The sequence below is a fragment of the Paralichthys olivaceus genome, chromosome 2 (assembly GCF_024713975.1).
Source record: "Paralichthys olivaceus isolate ysfri-2021 chromosome 2, ASM2471397v2, whole genome shotgun sequence".
Classification (NCBI taxonomy): Eukaryota; Metazoa; Chordata; class Actinopteri; order Pleuronectiformes; family Paralichthyidae; genus Paralichthys; species Paralichthys olivaceus.
In genome coordinates this window covers 5,786,227-5,811,660 of record NC_091094.1, presented here as the reverse complement: position 1 = coordinate 5,811,660, position 25,434 = coordinate 5,786,227, and the positions used below count along the sequence as shown (strand labels likewise).

Here is a 25,434-nt window from a genome sequence, read left to right as displayed (position 1 = left end):
AGCAGCTGAAAGTAACTGGAACGCTGCCTCGCTCTTTGATGCTTTCTACAACGGTCTCTCAGACGACATCAAAGACGAGCTGGCGGCTCGTGATCTTCCCGTTGATTTGGACGCACTGGTCTCCCTCTCTATACGCATAGACGGTCGTCTGCGGGAGCGGCGGAAGGAGAGGGTTCGGTCCGCTGCTTCACCTGCGCGGGTCAACCAGCCATCCTATCCTCCGGGGCGTCCTTCTGAGCAGCACACGAACGCTCCTGGTGACGCTTCTGAGCCGATGCAGCTGGGCAGGACACGGCTGTCTACAGCAGAACGACAGCGCCGCCTAAAGGAGAACAGGTGTCTGTACTGCGGCCAGGACGGCCATTTCGCCTCTTCTTGTCCAGTAAAAGACATGGCTCACCAGTCATCCCGAGGGCGCTGGTGAGCCGGATTATGAACTCTGAAATGCCCTCTCGGTCTTTGGTTCAGGTCAAGCTGTTCTGTTCCGGGAATTATCAGACTGTCTCAGCCCTCATTGACTCCGGCGCAGATGAAAGCTTGTTGGACAGGACTCTTGCCTCCAAGCTGGGTCTTGGTCAGGTGGATCTGGAGGAACCTATCGACGCCTCAGCCTTGGATGGTCGTCTCCTCTTCCGGGTTACACATCGCTCTACTCCCCTTCAAATGACCATTTCAGGTAATCACACTGAGACTCTTTCTTTTCACCTGATCAATGCTCCACAACAACCTGTCATTTTGGGATTTCCTTGGCTTAGGAGACATAATCCACACATTGACTGGTCTTCGGGAACTATATTGCAGTGGAGTACTCATTGTCACGCTATCTGTTTGAAGTCTGCCCTGTCACCTGCCTCTGGTTTGACTGTTCCCTCTGAGTTTCCAGACCTGTCACAAGTTCCTAAGGATTATCTGGATCTGAAGGAGGTTTTTAACAAGGCCCGGGCCACCTCTTTGCCTCCACATCGCCCTTACGATTGTGCCATTAACCTCCTCCCAGGTACATCTCCCCCTAGAGGGCGACTCTTCTCCTTATCGGTTCCTGAGACAAAGACAATGGAGAAATACATCAATGACTCCCTGGCGGCAGGGATCATACGACCATCATCGTCTCCCGCTGGAGCAGGATTTTTTTTTGTGGGCAAAAAGGACAAAACCCTGCGACCTTGCATTGACTTCAGGGGACTTAATGACATTACCATCAAAGACCGGTACCCTCTTCCATTAATCTCCTCTGCTTTTGAACTGCTACAAGGGGCTACCATTTTCTCCAGACTCGACCTCCGCAACGCTTATCACTTGGTGAGAATCAGGGAGGGTGATGAGTGGAAAACAGCCTTTAATACTCCTAATGGTCATTATGAGTATTTGGTCATGCCATTTGGTCTTACTAATGCCCCTGCAGTCTTCCAGGGTTTAGTTAATGATGTTCTGCGGGATCTACTCAACGTGTCTGTTTTCGTATATCTGGATGACATTCTAATTTTTTCTAAGTCCAGGCAGGAGCATGTGGTGCATGTACGCCAGGTTCTGCAGAGGCTCTTGGAGAACCAGCTTTTTGTTAAAGCGGAGAAGTGTGAATTTCATGCTTCAGAGGTATCCTTCCTAGGTTTTATTATCAACGCTGGCAACATCCGGATGGACCCGGCCAAGACCAAGGCAGTCGCTGACTGGCCAGCTCCATCCACACGCAGGGAGCTTCAGCGCTTCCTGGGATTTGCTAACTTTTACCGAAGGTTCATTCGTAATTACAGTTCGGTGGCAGCTCCCCTCACCGCCCTCACCTCCCTCAGTAAGCCCTTCCGGTGGTCCTCCGGGGCTGAAGCGGCTTTTGGTGAGTTGAAGTCACGCTTCACCTCTGCTCCCATTCTCATTTTTGCAGATCCCACTCGCCAGTTTATCGTGGAGGTGGATGCCTCGGACACCGGTGTAGGGGCAGTCCTTTCTCAGCGGTCGGCTGAGGACCATAAGGTTCACCCATGTGCTTTCTTCTCCCGAAAACTAGATCCAGCAGAAAGGAATTATGACATTGGGAACCGGGAGCTGTTGGCAGTAAAACTTGCACTAGAAGAATGGAGACATTGGTTGGAGGGGGCAGAGCAACCATTTGTGGTTTGGACTGACCACAAAAACCTTGAATATATCCGATCGGCCAAGAGACTGAACTCTCGTCAGGCTAGGTGGGCTCTCTTCTTCAACCGTTTTGATTTCTCCCTATCATACAGACCAGGTTCCAAAAATGTCAAGCCCGATGCTCTGTCCCGTCAGTTCCAGTCAGAGGATTCTCCATCCCAGCCTGAAGGTATCCTCTCCTCTGCATGCGTCATCGGGGCGGTAACCTGGGAGGTGGAGAATAAGGTAAAACGCTCCCACACCGAACACCCTACTCCTAGTGCTTGTCCAGAGAACCGGTTGTTTGTTCCAGACAGTCTTCGTTCTGAAGTCCTCCAGTGGGGGCACTCTTCTCGCCTGGCTTGCCATCCCGGGGTGAGACGCACTTTGGCCCTGCTTCGACAACGCTTCTGGTGGTCTTGCATGGAAAGGGACACCAAGGAGTTTGTTGCTGCTTGCCGTGTCTGCTCTCAACAAAAGAGCTCTCACCAAGCTCCATCCGGTCTCCTTCATCCTCTGCCAGTTCCTCGCCGTCCCTGGTCTCACATTTCTTTGGATTTTGTCACCGGCTTACCACCTTCAAACGGTAACACAGTTATACTCACTGTTATTGATCGCTTTTCCAAAGCTGCCATGCTCATCCCATTACCCAAATTACCTACCGCCAAGGAAATGGCTGAAGTTTTGTTGCAACATGTGTTCCGGCTGCATGGCCTCCCATCTGATGTGGTCTCTGACCGGGGACCACAATTCACATCTCACTTTTGGTCCGAGTTTTGCAGGATGTTGGGGGCTACTGTCAGTTTGTCATCTGGTTTCCACCCACAATCCAATGGTCAAGCAGAACGCATGAATCAGGAAATGGAGACAGCTCTGCGCTGCCTTACTTCCCACAACCCCTCCTCCTGGTCTGAGCAGCTCCTGTGGATTGAGTACGCTCATAATACCCTGCCCAGTTCAGCCACTGGTCTTTCACCCTTCCAATGCTCCCGGGGGTACCAACCACCACTCTTTCCAGAACAGGAACGTGAAGCCAGCGTTCCCTCAGTGCAGGCATATGTCCGACGGTGTCGCCGCACTTGGATGCAGGCACGCACCACACTCCTGCGCTCTTCCGACCGTTACCAGCGATCGGCCAATCGACATCGCAATCCTGCACCCCGGTACACTCCAGGACAGCGCGTCTGGCTGTCGACACGGGATCTTCCCCTCAGAGTAGAATCCAAGAAGTTGGCTCCCCGTTTTGTCGGCCCGTTCCGGATCTCTAAAATAGTTAATCCTGCGGCTGTCCGTCTTCGTCTTCCATCTTCCATGAGGATTAACCCCACATTCCATGTTTCCAAGGTCAAACCTGTCAAGGAGAGTCCACTTCAGTCCTCCTCCAAACCCCCACCACCCCCCCGGCTCATTGACGGGGCACCTGCGTACACTGTCCGTCGTCTCATCAAATCCAGGCGACGTGGTAGGGGAGTGCAGTATTTGGTTGACTGGGAGGGTTACGGCCCCGAAGAACGCTCCTGGGTCCCTGCTCGCAGCATCCTGGATCCAGCTCTCATTATAGACTTCCACCGGGCTCATCCTGAGCAACCGGGTGGGACGGCAGGGGCCGTCCCTAGAGGGGGGGGTTCTGTAACGTAGTCACACTAACACTTAGTTTGTTTTGTTTTTTTGTTTGGTTCCATGTCTCATAACTAACTCTCCTGTCATTTCAGGGCCTGCCCTTCTTCCTGCCTTGCTATCACGTCATTTCCCTCACGTGGTTTTCCCCGCCCACCTCCTCACCTGCAGTTCATTTGCTCATTAGTTCCTCAGTATAAATACCAGTCATTTTCACTCGCTCCCTGCCAGATTGTCTAGTGTGTTCTTGCCTAGCTATCCCGCGTTATATTCTGTGTTCTTGCCTGCCTGTTCCTGACCTGACTGCTACCCTGCTTGGATTTTTGGATTCCCTTTTTGCCTGCCCCTTCGGATTTGTTTGCTGTACTGACTGATATCCTGGTTTTGACCTCTGCCTGTCTTTTCTCTGCCTGTTGGTGAATAAACCACGTTGCCCACACTAAGACTGTCTGTTGGCGTGCTTTTGGGTTCTCCCTTGCCAGCACCAGTGAGCGTGACAATTCTGGTGTGTTCGTATACCGACTGAATCACTGGAGAAACCACTACAGAGAAAATACATCAACGTAATACTACAAATATCAGAGTGTCAGTGATGATCTGCTGTTCTCTGGTTACTAAACCAGAGATTTCTCATTTACTGGTGAAATGAATGCTGACAGAGGAATTTATAGTCATAATAGCTGTGTCCCCACTCCCTGAAGGCCGAACTAAAATAAGACAATCTGGTCTATCGAGGACTGAGAATTGGATTCAAACCAGGGACATACTTGCTGTTAGGCAACAGAGCTTACCACTAAACCACAGTTTCAAACTTCCTCTCTGTCAAAACCTGGGACTGTCGGAACAATCATTTATTCTGTAAAAGAACGGTGTTCCACACAAAGAGTCCAGCCACACTATCAGATTCTAAGAGTGGGAAGACTGCCTGACATTTACTTCTGTTCTTTTTTCCTTTCTGTCTTCAAATAGTAATGATGAAGATGAGTTGCAGAAGTGTCCGTGAGGCAGAGGCACTGCAAATCCTAGAAATGCTGTTGAAAAGGGACTGTAAGGACAGCATGAGAAGAAACGCACGCCACTTAAATCCTTCGATGAATGGATTGAGGCAGTGTCCATTAGCATAAAGTGATGGAATTTGCCCCATGTGTGTTTTTCTACAAACAAATCCCAGGAAATCCTACAGATAACTGCAAACATGAAAAACATTTCTACACATCTTGACTGCCAAGGGAAAATCAGGCGAGCGACGCATGAGCATCATGCAGTCTGTCGGTGACAGCTTTGGCTGAGCAGGACTGATTACCTGACGAAATTATAACTTCTCAGGGAATTGTGCCTTGCATGTAATCAAACACACAATTAACACTGCAGCATATGTCTCTGTTGGCAGTCAAGTGCATGAGGCTGTCAGTGTGTAAATATAACAGTATCACATGGAGAAGGCGAAATCTAGGAGCAAATCTAAATCCAAAGCATTTTCTACCTCATTTATGCTTTTGAGTGCAGAGAAAACCTAAAATAAATTCAGTTAAAATGGGTTCGGGTTGGTTCGGACTTGTTAGCGAGACAATTATTTTATAGTTTCATTTGTTCTGATTATCTTTCAACTGAACCTAGCAACCCTAACTTCCATACAGGGTAAGTAGCATCCAGCTGTTAAAATATGTTGTGCAAGTTGTAATTTTTTTAAATGCAGTGGTGTTGGATCGATAATTGGTTTGGTTTGAATCGGTAGCGGCAAGAGAAAAATAATATCGGAACATCTGTGCTAAGCATCATCAAATGAGAAACTGTGCATATAACAGGGCACAACAATCAATTTCTTAACAGGTTTTTGTTGATGTAAATTTGTATTACTGAGGGAAATTGTATAATTTAGTTTGTACCTACACTACTGCATAGTCAAAGTAAAATAGAAGGAGAAGACGGTGCAGCAATTTAACAGCGAGTGAGTTCAAAACACATCGATTCAGTCAATATCATGCAGCAAAAAGTGTGTGGCGTCCTCCCTCACCTGTGTTTTTCAACCACTCAATTATAGCTCACCTCACCAGCCTCCCGGGGACAACAGCGACAGTGTTCCAAGACCTATTAGTCTGCACTACTTAACAATGGCTCCTAGATATCTGCTGAACAAATTGCCTTCCATTCAGACCATTTTTCTGACTGCGAATGTGTGTTACAAATATATTAGGACACACAGACGGAGCAGGAGTGTTTGTTATAGTTACTTCTGGTTCAATAAGTCTCCTCAATCAAACTCTATGTGAGTTGTGGGCTCCCATCATTTTTAATGTTGACAGAAAAAATAGGAGTTATGAAAAACAACAGTAAACTTGGTGGGTAGAGGTGGAGGTGGAGGACTGCGGCCGTGTTCCAGTGCTGGCACTCCGCCAGGCGTGGGGCTGGTGTTATTTTGGAAGCGGCAAACCAGAGGAGGCCGAGCACTTAGTTCCAGAAGCCAACATTAGGCCCAGACCTATTGGAAAACATCCCCCCCGGTGCAGAGGCAGAGGTCGTCCCAGTGGAGCCTGAGTCCTCTGACACACTTGGCTAGTCCCTCTATCTCGCTCTGCCCTTCTCTATCTCTCCATCTCCCCCCGCTATTGTGGTTCAGCGAGGTCTACTTGCTTCTGACTCATCCTGTGTCCTCACAGCATGTTCTGTGCCACTGGACACACGGTGCTGCACAGCAGGGATCAGATAGCTGTCCTCCTGCATCATCACACCGCGCGGGCGCAGGGAGCAGAGGAAGAGTCGGCCACTCTGAAGCTTTGAAACAGTGCTGACGTGTTCAAACACTTTGTTTTTCCATTCAGTTACGTTTTATGCAAATAACGCTCCACACAGCATAGGACTCACTGTACGTCTCCATCCAAGCGTCACACTGAGGGAAAGACCAAAATTTAAAAGTGAAAAATTAATTTGTGTCTTAGTGCACAGTTAAATTTATATTTATTGGTTTCCGATATGCTACAGATTGAAGTTTCCTCTTTAAACTCCTCCGGGAACTAAAACAGTTTTTAGAATAATGACATTAGTCAATCTTTACTCGCACAGTTTGGAATTAACCTGCAATGTATAATCGATTAGTGGTTTAGATCTTGCAAAAATGTAGTTGTAAGCAGATATTTGTATGTGTTCATCAATGTACGTGCATGGATGTGTAACAGTCATAAATGATTAATGATACAATACAACTTGTAATTAAATATGCATCCACATTTCATTTGAATATTAAGTATTAATCTATTGTACTTATTGTATCATTCCATTGAGTATTTATTTATTTATCATTCATTCATTTTCCATGTCAATGGAACACAATTCATCCTCATCCTCTGCTGAAGGCCAATAAAAATGATCACATTAAATTAAGATTTCACAATAAATGTACTTTGGGTCACGAATGAACCTTCAAAAGAACATGTATTCATGAGTTTTAATAATAAATATTACAGTCATGTATTCTTCTGTTTATGCCTGGTTACAGATAATATATATATACTATAAACACTCCTTACACATAAACAAATACTAAAGAGTTAAAGTACTGAAACCTTTCTGGTTATAAACACATTCAGACATTCAGTCTGGTATCAACTGTCAGCTCAACAGCTCCAGGTTCTAAACTGATGCAATGTTCAAGGTTTGTTTGGATCTTTAAAGGTTAAAATCTCTAATTTGAAGCTTTGAATGAGTGAAGATCTTTATCAAACTGGCAGAGCTGCCAAAGAACAATAACATGCATGAACTTGAAACCCAGTCAGACTGCAGAGACCAAATGACTTTGATAAATGTTGCATTAATATTTCACTCACACAGAGTTTGTGAGGCTGTGGCTACTTTTGAATACCTGCATTTAAAACAACCAGGCAGGTTTGTTGATTAGTATTTTTCCCTTAGTCGCTGTGTCTCACATCTGATATTAAATCAGTCACAAACTGCTGTTTTGGCCTGTGTGTGCTGCATGTTCTATATACCGACTTAAATGAATATTCAAAAACCGTGAAAGTATTTTGACACACACTGAATGCATGAGCCAGGCATAAGCTCTAATAAGATCAAAGTAATGCTAAGTGGATCTTCAAGCTTTACTTCCACATTTCATCCAACAATGTGCCTGCTGGAGCAGAAAATTATTCTGCTGCTTTAAAGCAATATAAGTCACTCTAGAATAAACAGTGTTCACTCGGCTCTTCATACAATTAAGCTGCAGTGACTGAGTGAACAGATAAGAAGGATCCAGAAATGAAAGCTGAGTGAAATGAGTAAAGCAGCACTGAACTCAAACAGCCGGACCACTGACTTACTCCAACCTTAGCCATAGTTGCTACTTGCCTAATCCTTAACCTAACATATAAAGACAAATAAACATATTTATGTCCCCAACACGACGCCTGGACAACACATATACTGTACATACAAACTCACACACAGACAACTGGAGTCATGATTTCAATTGCTGAGGCCACTAATATTAAAACTAGAACACATACCTCCGCCAAAACAGTCCCCTTAAAAAAACACAATTTAATCAGCTACATCCAGATTTCTATTTGATTCTGCACCAAATATAACGCATTCATAGATATGTGATCCATTTTAACAGGTTCTTCTCTGACACATACTGAATCACCCCTACCCCGGATGTTTAAGCTTCATTTCTGTACAACAGGAGGAAGTGGACACGTGTCATCCATGTTGAGATATAGTCTATGGTAAGGAGGGAAAAATCCCTCATTTTAACTGTTTCACAACTTGAACTTTGACCATAGGATCACAACCACGGCAACAAAGGTCCCCTCACCTTGTGGAAACACTTATTGTTACACAAACCATCGTGGTTTCCTACTTTCCCAAACAAATACTTTACACAGTTCCACAACACTTGTGACACCATGACAACAAAGCTCAGCTCAGCTAATGAGGAATCTCTTCTTTGTTATGATATGTTATGGTTCACTTGAAATTACCCCTCACGGCTTAAAGAAGACATTTAGTAGCAATGAAAATCAAATTAACGGTTACGACTTTGAATTCCATTGCTACTAGATGTCGCATCCACTATATTTTTACATAAATTAACTGTGGGGTTCGTGGTCAGATTGTGGCTCAGAGGAGGTTTCTGAGACGACAAGCCACTCTTACCAGTAATTGTGCCACTGAAGTCCTGAGTCACCTCACTGCTTCTTCTGTTTGACTCTCTGTTCTGCATCATAAGTGTTGGGTCAAAAATAAATACCATGGAACTACTGCACCTCATTAGCCCCCCTCTAGGACAGAGGAGTGGGTGCCAGAGGATCTAAAGGGCAACACTTTAGAACATGGGCCAGTATTCACAGAGCTCCAAGACAACACTGTGCTCCATCACCCTAAATGTCCACCAATACCTTTGAAAGACTGAACGTTCGTGCCAAATGCATTATTTACACTGGCACAAGGAGGGGTTCCCGTTCCATTTGCCTCAGCAGAAGTAGCTTCGCATGCATTCATAAATAATAAACGTGCAGCGCAACGCGTGGCAACAGGGAAGAGCGAGCATGAAGCTGAGTCGCACAGCATGAAAGAGAACAAGCCAGCTTAATCTGGGCATGGTAAAAACACTGTCCGTGCAAGTGAGTCACACATGAAGAACTGAGCACCAGATGACAAAATGCAGGAACAACAGCAAGGGCGGGCGGGCGGGCCGCAAAAGAAAAACAAAATCTGCATCTCTGGTAACATTTGGGCACATCGCCACTGTGCTAGACTGATCTAATCACCATCTGGCAGGAGGAAGAAAGAAGAGAACTGGTGGCTCCAGCTGAGATGGATATTTCATGTACTATGATGTACAGTGAGAGGCTTTCGCTGACACTCATGACAACAAAGCTGAAATATACTGAGACATGGTCGCCTGCATGTTTTCGTGCCTCTGCCACTTATCTTATTCTTCTACACTGGCTGTCAGGACTGGCGCCATAAAAAAGAACCTTTTAAATAGGATTTGACGTCACCCACCGACCTCTCAACAGTCTGGCAGAGGAGAATTTGCACAATGTTTGCATTCATTTTTCATGAGGGAGTTGTTAATAAAAGTTGTTACAGCAGATAGCCGAGGGAGAGCCGCTGCCGTAATTGAGTAACTGAGTCGTCTGACATGTTTGGACACGATAATTCTCAGAGCAATTTAAAACTTTACTTTTGTATGAAGCGCCAACACTGTTCTCCTGAGACACAAACACTGTGCGATGGGTGACACGCGACACAATAATCAGTACCGGTACTGATGACTTAAGAAAATATAGTTATCTGACATGTATATGAATACTTATACGATTTTCTTACAGTATATGCAAAAAGTAAAAAGCGTAGCCGGGCCTAAGGACCTAGGACTGTGTGGTATTGGGGACACACTGAGGACATTTTGAGAATAAGGTTGAGAATAAATGGGAACAGTCAATGACAGGTTTCTGTCAACTGCAACTAAAAGTTTTACTGCTTAGTTGCTGATTATATTAAAAGTTCATTCAAGCTGCCTTTACATATAAAAAGAGACGTGTCTCTTTCAAACAATGAAACTGCCACAGCTTACATTATCCATTTACATTGGCCACGATTGTTATACATCCACTAGAGGGCGACACAGAGTAATTTATGACAACAAACAAAAATGGCGGCGATGGACGAGGTGAGAGGTTGTGATCTCTCAAGAAAGAGGCAAAAGCAGCCATGTTGTAGATAAGTTGTCTCACCTGTAACAGTTCAGGGGGTTCTGCTTCGTTTTGTCTCTTTCATCCGTGTCCAGAAGCTTCCAGAGGACGTGCACAAGTACGAGCAAATGAACGAGAGAGCCCACAGAGCTGTTTAGTCTCCAGCTGTAGCTTGTTAGACACCTCACATTTATTTCTAGTGGTTTTAATAGCCAGTGTTATCCAGGTAAAAGATGTCTGTGAAACTGAAGTGTATTTCTTCCCCTCCTGTCCTGGTTCCAGTTTTGCAGCAGCTACTTCCAACTACATGGCATCGACTAACAAGAGCCCAAATAAGAGGAGTTGTAACAGGTTTGCATTCAGTGACATTAGACTCTGTATTCATAAAGTACTTCTCCGGTCTTATCGACCACCGCTTTACAGAACAAGTCGCATTCACTGCATTCATACAGCACTTCTACATGCAGCACTTTTATTCTATCACACACACACACCCTTCATATACTGTCTGCACAGATGTCAAGGGCAATTTGGGCTTGAGTATTTTGCCTAAGGACACACTCCAGAACGCCAGTGGACAACCCTCTCTACCTCCTGAGCCACTAGACATACTGTATATGTGTACTTCTTTCCAAATCAGTACAGTATGTCTGGTATACTGTGTACAGATACTCTATATCAATATATATTGACAAACCTGGCTTCTACAAACTATGAATATAAGATGAACCTGTCGTCCGGTCGGTTTCCGTGTCAGAGGCATCTTTAAAGTTTCATTTTCTTGGCCATTATCAGTAACCAAGACAATTCCTCACAGTGCACGGCAGACAGTCTTGACTTTAACGAAGAGCTTGTAAAGTTTCCCAAACAACAATTTCACACAGCAAAAGTGTTTCTATCTTTCCCACAGTAACAGATAAACCGCTGGTGCTGGAAGATGTTTTATTATCAACTGATCTCTGCTTGCTTACCTTAGCATTTGTTACTTCAGAGGAAATAAAGAGTAGCTCAGTGCTAGTGATCACGACTGGCCTATTTAGACAACTTCTACTTCCGTCATCTGGTTTTTTGTTTTACAAATATCAGCTATTTCACTGTATAAAGTTAAAACACAAATTTGACTTTCTCCTGCAAGACGCTCAACTGGCAACTTTTCTCCCACCATATGGAGACAGGGTTTCTGTGTTCTGTTGTTGCAACGTCTCTCACACACACACACCACACACACACACACACACACCAAGGTGAAACCAGTCCTTTTGAAGAAACTAAAACTCAAGATAGGAAAAGCACAAAGAAGAGGAGGAAGTGGCAGTGACATCCAATGTTGCACAAAGTGGATCAACTCAAAACACATGAAATATTGAAATACAATGAATTCACACTGATAATGAAGCAAATAAACAGGTCGGAGAGAGTCAAGGTGGAAAGAGAAGGAAAGTCACAGTTTTAGTATTTAGAGTAAAATCCTTCTTCCCAACGATGTTTCCATGGAAAAGATTTAAACTTGTACACAGCAAGTGCAGTGTCTCTGATAACGACCCTGAATGTGATGACCGTGTCTGATGAAAAGCTCAACAATGGATTTCACAATGAACAGAAACCATCAGCTGGATTTTACAGATGAGCCTCATAACTTTCTGTAACCAGAGAAAACCTGTGCAAGCTCATGTCAGGTATAGCAACGTAGCATTTGTCAACATCATCAACCACAGAGACGCATTGTTATACGATCACCAAAACCACTTGCCAAAGCAGCTTGGGACACACTTGATCAAGAATCTTTAAACCGTCCTGATGTGTCCCAGCAGAGACGGATGTAAGAAAAAGAAACATACTGCAGGTTTCAATCCGTTCAGCCTGGACTGTGTGAGATAGTGTGGATACATGACCAGAGCGTGTTGGACCTGGTACAGGCAAATATTTGGAATTTATATTCTGGTTCGGGCCGAGTTTACTGGGGCTATCTACTTGTTTGTAATGTTGCACAATCCGTAATCTGGGAAAACATCGGCTGGGGTCAGGTTCAGACAGAAAAAACAGAATGCATGTTGGGTTGCGGTCGTGCTTAGCTTATTTTTCTTGGGCTGAGTCGGGTTTGGACATAACATTGCGCCCGAGTATACCACTGTAAAACAGATGTGGCGGTCATCTGGTGACAGACTGATGTAATTAAGGACCCCTCTAGAGTAAGTGATGTACACAGAAATCCGTTCAGCTGGACACTTTGGAGATGCGTGATAGACACAGGAGTAAAATGGCGATATGTCTATGCAGAGGAACAGCAACAGAGAGCTGGGAAATAAAATATTTAGTGAATAAATTCAGTCGGTCCAGCAGCAAATCAGAGATCTGCTGAGTTTAATCGGGCGCATCCCCAAACGACCTACAGCAGAGAGCTTCACATGAACAAGTCATGAGCCGGTTTACCACAAACCCGAGTCTTTAATTTCTGGATTAAAAGGAAAACATTGCTCAAGTGTTTTCTTTGTAAGACAATAAGTGGTATTAACAGACTGCGTGAGGTTTTCCTCCGTGGCAGAAAGATTTGCAGAGCGGACTGCAGTGTCTTGGCAGAGCCCCATGTATTCTGGGAGATGGAACGGCGAGGCAGAGGAGCTAAAAGAATCCCTTTTCAAACCAGAGCCTGTTTAATTTTTTGACAGGCCTGCTTAATTCCCTTTAAGAGTGCCTTCAAAAGATTTTGTTCTGTGCTGCTCCTTTGTGCCTCTCCAGCGGGGAGTCTTGTGTTTGTGTTTTCCGGGCACACTCCGGCTTATTTATGTGAGCTAATTTAAAGTTTAAACGAGGCTGCGATTTTCGAGACAATTTCGAGTGGGAACTGTTTACTGTTTATTTGTTTCACCTATAGTGAGTCGAGCAGGGATGTCTTCTGTGACTTATTGAGAATTCGCTGCTGCATATAATTACAGGATACAATGAAATCTATAGTTTGCTCTAAGTGCAGTGGGGGTTTTCAGTAACTGTTATACAGTTAACAATCATTTGCTTTTTATTTTTCAAAACTTCAAGCTATTTTTTTCATATCACAGGCAGGAACAATGAGCTATTGAAAGACGTGTCACATAAAACCTTTGAGATGCAAAATATCAAACCCTAATGACAAAATGAAAAACTCTGACAACCGACACATCAAACCAGTCAGATTATCATTAAAGCTGAGTGACAGCTGTGACTGTGCATCCCGTCCTACAAATCATATTTATTCATTTGCTTTGCCAAATACATTTTAATTGCTGCTTGTATTAAATTCACTGGCCAGTGTATTCCCCAGTCCAGGTAATGAGAAGTTCTGCACAGACGTCATAGGGAGCAGGACGGAGCAGAGGGAGGTTAGATGTAGAAAAAAAAAGACTTTAAAGGCCAGATACTGGAGTTTGCATCCTTCTTTTCCACATCTTAGTAAAGTTAGGAGAAGATGTTGATTCATGCAAGTCACTTCATCCGACCTCATGCTTCAAGTCATCGTCAACCTTTAAATATTTAACCAAGCTGACTCCATCTTTGGGCAGCACAGTGGTGCAGTGGTTAGCACTGCTTCAGCAACAAGGTTCTGGGTTTGAACCTGGAAGTCAGACGGGGTCTGGCCATGTGGAGTTTGCATTTTCTCCTTGCGTGGGCTTTCTGTATCTGTTACGCTGGCAACCTGTGCAGGGTCTACTTCACCTCTTGTACCAATGTCAGCTGGGATTGGCTACAGCTCCTCCTACCCACGACCCACAATGGACAAGAGGTATAGATAACGGAAGGATGGATGGACTAACATAACCATGACAGCATCTTTCAGGCTCCTGAAGCATTTTCATAACTGCACCAGAAAACAGTCAAGTACCAAACATTTTGCAGGTTCCTTCAGAGAAGACCTTGTCATACTGCGTTAGCAAAACTGTTACAACACAGAGTGTGTATAAAGATGGACAACTGACATCACATGAAGCCACAGTCTGCACTGCAGGGATCAGAGGATAGAGCTGAGGTCCCATCATTACACCCTCTGGACCAAAATGAAGGACACCGTCTTTGAGAAAAACATTCACTTTGTTTGTTCGGCCAATCTGGCAGCCAGCCACTAGGGGGCGATCAAGTTTTTCTTTCGGCGTGCTGACATTTCATGTATTTCTTATACAGTCTATAAATGTACGTAGTTGTGAGATGTGGGATGTCACAAATTAAAGATGCAGTATGACAACCGCGACAAAGACACTGAACAGCTTGACAGCAGAGCCGACATATTCCTTATTTTTCTGAGCAAGCTGCGCCCTTCTACCCAATCAGAGACAGCCGTAGTCAGGGGTGGGCACTAACGACTGTCAATCAATACAACTACCAGCTGGTATTCGCTGCGAGAAGACGTTTGGATGGGTGACTCACGGATGATTCCTGCATTAGCTGAGACAAGTGTGCACGACGAGGATGCAGATGTGTGGCTGTGTGACTGAGCAGGGAGAGGGAGGGCTGGGAGAAGTTGATGTTTTACTCTCAGGCCTCTAGAGATGGATGAATTTCCAGAACTTGTAGGTGTAAAAAAAAAAAAAAGCCTCTGTATGAACTACAAGTAGCTTAGAATGTCATACAAAAGCTAATAAAACAGAGGAACAGCAGAGAGTTATTATCAGCAGACCAGCTCACATGCCACCCTTTGCTGGTAGTTCCTCCTATTGCATGTGTGGTATAACGTCAGCAGTGCAACAAGCAGGAAAAGCCTTGGGGTGAAACATATGTTGCAGGATTTGCTATGGTCCATAATGTTATTATGGTCCACACAGTTATACCTCAGCTGTAGTTGTGTGCTAACCGGTAAGTGGCATGCTGTTCATTCTCTCATGCGAGGATTTATCTTTCACTTTTTAGTCTGTGTGGCTGTCACACCATATCTGTTGCATGTGAGAATGATTTTCATGTGCCTGCACGTGCACACCCGTTACCACGACAGATTGAATCAATTCTGTGGGAAACATCGGTCCAATATATCTTCATGATTCTTTTACACAGTTCAAGCACTGTGAGGACGAATAATATAAAACTGATCTCCTTCCGATTTGTAAAATGTTTTGCGTTTTATCATTTGTTTTTTATTCTCTGCTCATAAAGACAAGTTTTAAACCACAACCTTCACTCAAGAGCAACATTTTTTGAGGAAAGAATTTACTTATTTATATACTGTATACATATAATATAATTGATGGCCACATCACCCAGCTTTTTAAAAGTAAATAAAAGATGTTCAGAATTAATTAACCAACCGCTCAATATGCCACCTCACCTACAAGCAATAAAACTTCAATGGAACATTTAAAACCCAAGTGGGTGCCACATTTAAATGAATTCAACCTGGTGTTTGTGTGCATTTGTATAAAGCTGATAACGTTAAGCGATGCATATTATTTTTCTTACATCTCCTCACCCTTGATATTTTCCTGCAGAGCCACTGGAAATGAAGTCACTGTCAATTTCCTCTCTAAAGTATCTAAATACTGCTCGTACCTCCTGCTCTCCGGTGTGAGAGAAACTGCTCGCATCTTATCTTACAATCCCACTCGGGGGAACTGATTAATTCATCATCGCGAGCTGTTTTTAATTACACCGTCAAATGATCTGTTAATGGACAAAGTGAAATCTATTACATCATTCTATATATAAGTGAGCTTTCTGAGTCTAAGCCAACAATCTGTGGTCTCCAGTGGCTGAGGTCGTACAGGATTACTGATATATGAAACTGTATTCGGAGGCTTAAGCAGCACTTAATTAGTTCCTGCCTGCTCACTTATCACCGTTTCAAACTAATCCTGGGCTCGGACACCGTTTGACACCATTGTGCAAAGGACGTTTGGTTAAACGCCTCAAGTGCCAATCAAACCAAGACATAAAGGGACATGAAATTATAATATCAAACGTTTAAGTTATGAAAATGTCTGATATTAAACACAGTGTTGTTGGATTCCAGTAGCTTCATAAGCAGACATCAGCACGGGGAGCTGCTCAAAATGTGGAAACTGCTGTAACCTTGACATTGTGGTGAAGTAATTGGTGGTGCAGTTGCCAGCCTGCAAGGCGAGCTCAAGGCCCCAAGGTTGAAAACTGCTTTCATTGCATTTGGCCTGAAACGATAGCACAGCACATATTATAATGGCATTCTACCTAACGTCAGGTGAATGTTGATATGTGCTGTGTTATCAGTTTCACTGAGACTCTTTGAAGGCTTTTTCTCAGCTTTCTACTTTATTCCGTAAATGAAAATTTAATCTCCCGATCAAGGACGCTGCGCCTCAATTATCAGTCTCTGCACAACATATGTCTAGACAAACTTTTTGTTTTGTTTATTCTTTTTTTTTAACTGTATTCTTTTTGAACATAGACGTTGTGCTTTTGTCGTTGAATTTGGTTGGTTGGTTGGGCTCAAGTGACATTTTCAATAACAAAGATTTATGGATGCTATCTGACCCAGAAATCTTTGCCTTGAACAATCCCCAACACGGGACTGAAAAAACTGTGTTTCATAAAATGTGTCTTTGTGATCACCAACTTGTCAAACAGCCTTAAATATAGTCGGGGAAACCTGCTCGAGTTGTTGACATGAATTAATGCTCTTCAACTATCACGGGCGCATGAATAGATAATCCAGACATCGGTTTGTGGTTCTCAAACATCTCGGAAATATTGTTTTATCACAGTGTTGCAGGTCCCATTGGCTTTAAGTATCAGCTATGAAAATGTTTCTTCCAAACGATATGAGACACTGACTTCCACTGTAAACAAACTGCACCGATATAATGAACCAGTCCCACGACCCTGAGGCTGAAACATTTATGAATCAACACAGGAGTTAGTGAAATGGAAACGTGTCATCTTAGGCAGTGGCTCTCAATGTTTGATGTGGAATCTCTGGTAATGAGGCGTTAACCAGAGCTCGCTAACATGGCCACAATTAGGCACCGGATAGTCCCATGAGGAGGTCACCAAGATGAAGGGGGAAAAGGATGAACGTCTGGGTATCGGAGTCAGTATTAAAAAAGGGAACATCGTGGTATCCGAACATTTCTACAGATAATAAATAAGGCTTTATTTGTCGAGACAGTTTTGTTAAGTTGCAGCAGCTACAGTGTAACTCCTAGGTGTCGTCCAAAGTGCTGCAGGCACTGTAGATTTTTTATTTACTATAATTTACTAGAACGGCAACCCTTTCTGAATCGCACAAACACACTCAATAAAATCTTTTCCGAGGCAAATCATCTCACTGCTGGAGGGGATGTAATGTAAACACAATTCTCCAGCCCAGAATCTGTTGTATTATTTTTAATATCTCATTTTATCATATTTTTTCTCTGTAAGCATCTGGCAAAACCCCGGAAGCTAAATCTCGCGATGCTCCTTGGGGTTCGGGACCACCCCGGTTCAGAACAGCTGATCTAAGACTGAGAGTCTTTGAGCAATAACAGCCTCGGTGAGTGACAGCTCAGTGGCAGCATTTCCTGTCAAACGCCCCTCCTTTGACCTAAGGGCACAACTTGCTCTGCGGGGGCCCCGGTGATGATTCACTAAACATCTCTCATTAAAATGTCACTTTACACCGCGCCACTGCTGTGAACAAGACTCTCTGCTGCTGCTGAAGCCAATTTCGACTTTATTTCTGTTTCCTATCCCTTTTAACCACACTTAACACTCTTTTCCACTTAGTGTTGCCCACATTCAGCCGGCCTCCGGGGACGAGCCGCGCACATATGGAGAGGAGGGGAGGGCAGGTGAGAGCGCGGACTATTAAACACAAAATGTGGAGTCCAGTCGGCCTCAGATCTGTGCACGACTCGCACTAATTCCTCTAACCACCGCTTTTGAAATGCTTTCGGTATAAGTGCCTGTCCGGCCAGTGTTGGCGGCTGCAGAGAAGCCCCCGCTCTTTAATGTAAGCTGCTGGATTAAACACAGCTCTGGGACACGGAGTGGGTCATGCATTAGGAAGAGGCCTGATTGGCCACACAGATGGGTTTTAGTGATGAAGGAAGGTTTATCCAACACTATTTAACGGAGGAAAGCAGAGGGGAAGGTTGGGTGGTGTTAAATAAATGTTCACATCCTCTAATTGATTTCTTTGTTGTTGTGTCTGGCTTTTTATTGACCATTTCAGGGCGAACACAGTAATCCTGTAGTGAAAAACAACAGCTACTATACAGTTTCTTTAAATACAACATTCACCGCACGTGTGGCAACAGCTGTGTGATCATTTGATTAATAGGAACAGGGACTCTGATTCAGAGCACACTTGTTTACATCATTAGTTCATTCATACATGTCCAACGCCATTTTGTCTCGTGCTTGGGAAACTGAATATTCACTAAATCTACCTCCTGAAAAGTTTGTCACATAAATACCAGCATCCGCCCGAATCACCGTAAGCTGTTGTTGTCTTTCACATCTTTGTGAAGTGTATGGCTCCTCCACCTCCATGTTTGCATCCTTCCAGTTTCAGTTCCGTAGTAGGAGTGACTCAGATGTTTGCGTTCTCATGTACAGGAAAATGTCTGGACTAAAGTGGATGTTTGAAAACCGCTAGTGTCCAGGGTGAGCCCCGCCTATCGTCCGATGTCAACACAGTGTGGTTCCAGCTCCTCGACAAGTGATTAAAGCTGATGACAGCCGTCATTTCTGCAGCAACATCAATGGTTTTCAACTAGAAATAATAATCCAGCACTGGAGCCGTTGATCTGAGTGGAGAATCTGTCGTTGGATTATCAGTGAAGAGGGTTTGAGAACAGTCACTTGGGACTTCCAGAGTCACTGATACACACGTCATCTATTAGCTAAACAAGTTGACGTCACATCAGACGTGCTGTTATTGAACTGTCAACTGTTCAAAATGGTCAATAACGTGATGAATGACACATGGTGATTCACAAATTAGTTCCTCCGAGCTCCCCGAGAATCAGGCAGCGGGAACGACACAAGGTTTGTGAAGTGACGGGACGCGCTGCGGCTTTCACAGCAGAGTGATGACAGCTGATCTGAGCTGAAGGGAAGTCAACGGAGGCTCATCTCTACACGTGTGTTTCTTTTTCAAATTGCCTCGATGATTGACATTTTTGATTGGAGGCGGGAATGCAGATGACAAACATCAGTCTACGTGGGTGTTTTAATGAGACCTTTCAAGGAGTGAAAATAGATCCTTCTATTTATACTCGCAGACCTGCACATTGTTACGTGTGACAAATCCTCACATTACTCCGTGTTTCTGAGACACACAGCGTCTTAGATCAGCAGCCGAGAGTGAAGCGACGTGAAGGAAAGTGGTTACCTCACTCGCAAAAATACAAAACCAGTTGGTGTTCGTGTGTCATTAGTTAAAGAACGACCGAAGCGCGTCTTTGTTTTTGCCTCCTCTTTGATCGTCCTCGTGTGTGACAGAAATATTTGTCGTAGTTTCATCACTATTTTTTTTATTTTTTAACCCAGGGTTTATTCAGCCTGTGACTGTGCATGTTAATACTTTATTACAGCCTGTATGCTAAGTGGATTGTATAAGCTTGCTTAGCATAATCTCAGAGGTGTATGCATATGCACCACAGGCAGCACAAACACACACACACACACACACACACACACACACACACACACACACACACACACACACACACACACACACACACACACACACACACACACACACACAGCCAAGAAATGCTAAACCTTCACTTGATCCAGGAGCTTACTTACCAATTAGTTGGTGTGTGTATGGATGCATGTTCAATTCCAAGTTGTGGACATTACCTGACAGTGTGTCCACTGAAGTAACACAAACATGGTGTGTTGTTGTAGCTGGCTACTTCCTTGCACTCTTGTGGGTGCAGATTAATCTGGAGAGTAGTGCGACATGTTGCTGACTCCAGACTCCAAGGCTTTCTTCCCCTCCTCTGCTCATTCAATCACCTCTCCTCTGCTCTCATCTTCTTTTCATCCCTTGTTGTATCCTCTCTCTCTCTCTCTCTCTCGTTTTCAGACATGAACTCCAGATACTAGTGTCCAGACTTTGTCTCTCACAAAGGAACAATGCAGAAGGAGATTCTCGGGGTCGGACGCACAATATTCTCATTATTCAAGATCATTTTTCCTCACCACTCATCCAGTTTAACATGTTGGAGGGCTGTTGTGTTTTCAGTTGTCCGTCCGTCCCATTCCCTCGAACGTGATATCTCAAATAGGCCTTGAGGGGATTTCTTCAAATTTGGTACAAACATTAACTTAGACTCAAAGAAGAACTGATAGAAACGACTGGAACGCCTTGAGGCAATTCTTTCACATTCGGCTCAAACATTTACTTGAAGTTGTATTTCAGGACAATATCCGGAGTTCCATGCAAGCCTGAAAGCAGCATCTGTGTTCCTTCCTCCTCCCTATACCTCTCGGCTTCTTCCCTCCTCTGGCAGCTGTCTGTTTAGCTTCCTGTGAGAATACGCTATCACCTTCCCACCAGGACCGTGTGCTATACAGCTCATCAGAAAGAAGCCTCCTTTCTGCACTGCTGTGTAGCAGCAGAGGTGCAGATAAGGAAAAGAGAAGGTCTGCAGCGAGAATGACCCTTTTCTTTTTTCATTTTGAGAAAAGCAAAATAATGCAATGCATTTGCATTGATAAAGATAATTATCTGCCAGCATGAATGTAAAATAGCAGTTCAGTGTTCCTACATTTGATGAAAGAAAATCCTCCTCTAATATTTCTCTTTTGTTCTGCTCAGCCAAAAATTATAATTTGTCCGTTTCTCTTGGAATGCTCAACACCCAGCTTCTATTTTCTGGTTTCTTTTACCAGAGAAAAAGTAAAAGCTGTAATGAGAGGGTGTTTTTGTATTTCCAGGATAGCTTTTGTGTTTATGAATTATATCGTCGGACGTAGGATCCTCACCCCTGAGTTAAGAAGATGTGCTGCTCTCCTCTGTTCATCCCCGGGTTCTTGATTATTGCTGCTAAAATACATTTCAATTAAATATTCCTCTATTAGGTTATCTTAAAAAAGACTGCATATTGTAGTAACAGACAAATCGCACACTAAAGATAAAGACCTCTTGGCACAACCACCAGACTCTTGGCACAGCTCAAACAAGTGGAAGTGAGTAGCGATCTGCTACTGACATCATCCTGCAGCCTGAGAGGCTCGTTGCATTGAGCTCAGCTCTGTTAAGCTGGGGACAACTGAATGTGTCACCTGACAGACAAACACAGTCGTCTACAGCAGGTGGAGTCCAGCAGGACACTGACAGAAGCACATTCAACGCTTCCGTAAATATCATTTTGCCACTGTGTTGTCAATCTGTATAAATGTGGGATTATTTCTTAGAATGTAATATTTCTTATTGAAATAAATATATTCCTCCAGTTAAAATCCTATTATGGTTTTCTGTATTTCCTTTCATAAATATAATGTTTCAAAGTCAGATATCCATGTGAAAAGTAGCAAAAGTTTCAAATAACGATGTTAAAAGGCTTCAGACGGCTCAGGGCGCGAGCTTTCAACATTTTGTTCTGCTCGTTTTACATCTTTATGTCATCTGCTCCAAACACAGCTCGTTCTCATTCTAGAGCTGTCGGCATTTAATGTACTCCAGCGTACAAATAACCCCCAGTGCAGGTATCTTCCACAGTCATTTGGCAGCGACAGAATAACATTTTACAAGCAACGTTAGCTTTTGTATTTCCGGACAACATATATTTTCCACTCCACAAATTTTTTGCCCATTTCATGTGCAATTAGTGCGATGGTCATAAATAACATATTTTAAATAAGGACTGTGATTAACTTACACAATATTTAAGTAATGGGTGCAATATCTACCAAACAGAGATGTGCAGTAATTGTCACTCTCATAGTCTGAATCATAGACTGTAAATACAGATAGACAACATGAAGGCTCCATGAAAAGTGACGCCGAACCGTCTCCATCGCCCCCTGGTGGTTGGTCATCAACCCCACCTACAGAAGGGAATTGGGCCAAACTAAAACAGCGGCGTTTATTCATGTGTGTTCAATTCTGTGTGTTTGCATGTGATCAACACCCAAAACAGCTCATGACTGACAGAGTGGAGCTGCACAGACCAACATGCAGGCATCTGGTGAGTGATGACGTCTTTCATGTGCATCTACAAGCTTCACTCTTATCACACACAAAATCACATCAACAGGAGAAACACGCAAACTGCTCATACCAGGATGAAGAGAATGAATCAACTTGATCTGGGAGTCTGCACAGACTGAAACATCTGTACAGGGCCGAGTGACCGATGTTATCAGATTGAGTCGGCCATCTTTCGACCGGGCAACTCGATTCGACATTCAAGATGGTGAACATTGATTTTTCCATTACTGTCTGCATCTATCTTTTCCCATTCATGTCACAGTCAGCAATGACAAAGCGTCTTCACCTTGTCCACGTGGCTGCTTTTAAGCGAGCTGGGATCAATCTGTGTAACAGCAGGACAGCACAGAGCAGAAGTGTGGAAATGATGATGGATTCAAACCTTTGGTGCTGGAGGCCTCTCACAGACTTTGGGTTCTGTGTCTCGACATTGTCTCTGGAATCAAACGGGGGATTTAATGTGATGCAGACGAGAGAAAGAGCAGAAATATGTCTATTTGTGAGACAGATTTCAAACTGAAAACACAACAAATATCTGAAATGTGATTCCACAGTGGAATTTACACGTCATGTCCTGATGTCCTGATGTCCTGATGTCCTGATGCCCTGATGTCCTGATGTCCTGATGTCCTGCATGCTCGTCCCACCCCTCACCTGAACGTGTCTGACCTGGAGAGTCTCCGTCTGCATTCTTCACATGTTAAGTGAAAAGTCTGGATAATGTCCAGTGACAACTGTCAGGACATTTTCTGGAGTTCATGTCTGAAACCTGCTTTGGAGATTCAGTGTTACTGAGAACTGTGTCACTGAATCATTTCCTTATCTCGTGTCTCGGTCTCTTTCAGCGTCTGCGACTCAAACTCAGCCACATAAACAGTCATCACCCAAACATGCTCGTGAGTGACAAGACAAGTAGGCAGTGTTTTGAGTGAGACAGTGTGACGCCTCCTTACTAGACCGGCTGATAAATTGGCAACAGCCCACAGCATCTTCTGCCAAACAGCCGAGTACCTGGCATCTGTTTGTCGGCCGGGAGCACCCGTCCCTCCTTCAGTCTTTTCTGGGGGGTTTTTTCTTCCTCTCTTCTCTTTTTCCATTTATTCATCATCACTTTTTCAAGATCTTGTTTTTCTCCTGGAAGAGCAGCGTGTTTCTAATTACCTCAGGGCAATTCATTACAAATGACACCCTCCACATTGCACTGCAGTGCAGGGGGGGAAAAATGGGGTTTGCCTTCGCACTGTGTTCTTCTGTACTGATGAAAAGGGAGATAGAAGGAAGGAAAGCTTTTTATCTTTTGACAAAATGCTACGCTGGGGCATGAATATCTGCTTTTATTGCCAGACTATCTTCTGTGTGAGGAATCTGTTAAGGGGAGTCGGTCTTGCTTGAGAAAGCACGGAGAGGAGAAAGTTTGAATCGCAGGCAGTGAATCACCTGGAGGAGGCATTCATGACACAAGCGACATGAGAAAGATTCATTAGTCTGCACAAAGGATGGAACCCACACGAAGCATTGGACCCTTACAACCACAGTACAAGTGCTCTTTCTATGTCTGCTGCTGCCACTCAGAGTAACACTTGGTGAAAGTAGATGTGGTGTTCAGACGTACGACTTCCTGCCTTGATTCTGCACATAAATACGATAAACATATTCAATCAGCCCCCAGTTGTGTGCAGTATTTACCTCCTGCTGTTTAAGGCATAGCAAGTACGGCTGTCAACAAATATTGCAATCACACAATCAACGTTCTGTGTAAGAGGAGGGCTCGACCAAAAAAGGGCTTTCACACAGGTTTCCTCCATTCTCAATGAATCTGCAGCAGTTTTGCATATTTCAGACGGACACAAATGACTTTGCAGGAAGACGAATGACACATGTCAACTTCCACACTCCAGAGACGAAGCGGAAACGTCCCGGATACAGACACTGGCAAGTCTGCGCAGTGGTGATCAGGGGCTGGAGCCAGTTTTTCTTCAGTCTGAACCGTCAATCATGATCTTTCACCATGTTTTTATAGCATCTAATAACTAACACAGATTACAACTTCCTCGTGTCTCATTTCAGTGAACTTTACTTTCCGTCTGGTTTATCTCCTTTGTGAATTTCATCCATGGAGAATCAATTAAGGTAAAACTTATCTTATCCTTAGTTGATTACTTTCCTCACCCTTAGTTTCACCTGCGTCTTGTTAGCTTCTGTATTTGATCCCTGTGTTTCTCTCGCCTGGTCCCCAGCTCGTCTCGGTCCTCCAGCCCTCCCTATTTCCCTTATGTTTCTCTGTGTATTGATTATTGGATTTTTTTTTTTTTGACTCACGATTTTGTACCTTGGCCTGTTGGACTGCATCCAGCCACCAGGGGTGCTGTCATGTTATATACAGTCTACGCAAAAGACACAATGTCACAGGGTGCGGGACGAAATCGTCGACAGCGCGGCTAAAAACCACAACAGCATCTGGAGGTTTCACTTTTAATGGGATTAGTGAAAAATCTCAGACATCTCGTTTTCACAGCAGGTTTTTAGAATTATCATTGTTAAACACTGTTTTCCCAGATGTGGTTTAAACTAATTCAGCCTGAGCTCAAAAAAACGTCCCTGCTAATAATGATGCTTCAATATGCAGAGTTGCGCCTTGTTATTTTCTCCCTCCTCACATTCTTTTTAAAGTCAAAGTATAATTCAGAAGCAAAACAACAAAGAAATGGATAAGGACCAAGGAAGAGTTTTTCTTTGTTATTCATTATTTGCCAACTGGAGATGCACCAGATGGCGACTGGGTGATTGAATGAATGAAAACCTTAGAAAGATATCTCATCCAAATGTTATTTCTTGCTCCGCATGAAAACAAAAATCCACTTTCTTGGGAATAGC

General features: G+C 43.9%; 1 protein-coding gene across 3 annotated transcripts in view; it reads right to left on the bottom strand.

The window, feature by feature from the left end:
* The window catches only part of LOC109635375 (chemokine-like protein TAFA-2), an 87,046-nt gene that overhangs the window by 39,933 nt on the left and 21,679 nt on the right, over window positions 1–25,434 (bottom strand). The window contains exon 2 of one of the 3 annotated variants that reach the window (XM_069532713.1): window positions 22,943–22,996. The exons of the other annotated variants lie outside the window; for them this stretch is intronic. The gene's annotated coding sequence lies outside the window, so the exon portion shown is untranslated. The remainder of the gene's footprint in view (window positions 1–22,942; window positions 22,997–25,434) is intronic. 3 annotated transcript variants of the gene reach the window in all.